The sequence below is a fragment of the Naegleria gruberi genome (assembly GCF_000004985.1).
Source record: "Naegleria gruberi genomic scaffold NAEGRscaffold_16, whole genome shotgun sequence".
Classification (NCBI taxonomy): domain Eukaryota; phylum Heterolobosea; class Eutetramitea; order Acrasida; family Naegleriidae; genus Naegleria; species Naegleria gruberi.
In genome coordinates, this window is record NW_003163311.1 from 449080 (window position 1) to 450261 (window position 1182).

The 1182-nt window shown below is 32.9% G+C and overlaps 1 protein-coding gene and 1 non-coding gene across 2 annotated transcripts in view; one reads left to right on the top strand and one right to left on the bottom strand.

Moving 5' to 3' along the window:
• NAEGRDRAFT_66049 (uncharacterized protein) overlaps positions 1–1182 on the top strand; it is a gene marked incomplete at both ends in the record, with an annotated part of 17599 nt that overhangs the window by 1244 nt on the left and 15173 nt on the right. The gene's annotated exons all lie outside the window — the stretch shown is intronic.
• On the bottom strand, positions 645–715 carry NAEGRDRAFT_t241. Its single transcript has one exon. It is a non-coding gene; the product is annotated as a tRNA-Asp (tRNA).

The window sequence follows — 1182 nt, forward strand, 5'->3', positions numbered from 1 at the left end:
AACTGAATGGCTACGGCCATATCACGATGAATGCACCTCATCCCGTCCGATTTGAGAAGTTAAGCATCGTCGAGCCACATCAGTACTGAGGTTGGAGACAACTTGGGAACCTGTGGTGCTGTAGTCTATTTAAATTCAACTTTTTAGATGTCGATTTTCAGAACAATTTGAAAGTTCAATAAACTTGTGAATAATTAATGCTTCAAAGCTTATAAAAAGTTTAACCACAATTATTAATAGATTTTAAATTAATTGAATACATAGAGAGATCAACATTCATCATTCCATAGCAATCACACTGCAATCCAACAACCAAAGGTATCAGCAAAAGGCAACTTATGGGTTAGGGTATTCGATTGCTGTGAAGTGGGTACACTAGCTCAGTTGTCTTTTTTTCTATTTCCCAATCAATGAGTGCTTTTGGAGTATGTTGATACATTTATTATTTACAAACTTTTTTGTTACAAATTTCAATCGAAATGCCTGAGAAATTTTTTAAAATGAAAGTGCCCAATCATTGATTATTTTCTCTATGGTTTTAAGAAATGAAACTTTGAAAATTGAATCTTAGCTAGATTACATATAATTTATCATATAATGATAAAATTAAATGTCAAATATAGGAGATGGAGTCAAAAATTAATCTCGAGTGCCGGGAATTGAACCCGGGTCGCCAGAGTGACAGTCTGGAATGCTACCACTATACCACACCCGATTTCACATGTTGTATCACCAGTAACAGTATTTGTAGTTGTTCAAACGGATTACCATAAAAGGAACCTTAGTGTTTCTTTTTAATATAATTATACTTACATATATGTATACCTACTGAGAATGGATCCATACAATCGATTACTCCAACGAACTAAATTTTGAATCTGCTAATTGTCAACAAATGATATTGTTAAACAAAATACAAACACTATGAAATGCACAACTTCATTCTAAACATTGTATTAGAAAAATTGGAAATAGGAAAGAATCGGTAAAATTGTCTCATAGTGATTCTCTCTTGTTTATGGCCATAAATACTTTTTTGGACAGTTTCGTATGAAATTGGGTTTTGTAATATTTATTTTCTATGACATGTCATGCATAATTTCTTGTACTTGCCATCTCAATGGCACACAAGGGTCACAACAAATTTTTTCTTCAAGAGGCACCANCTCCTTCTTGCTTGTT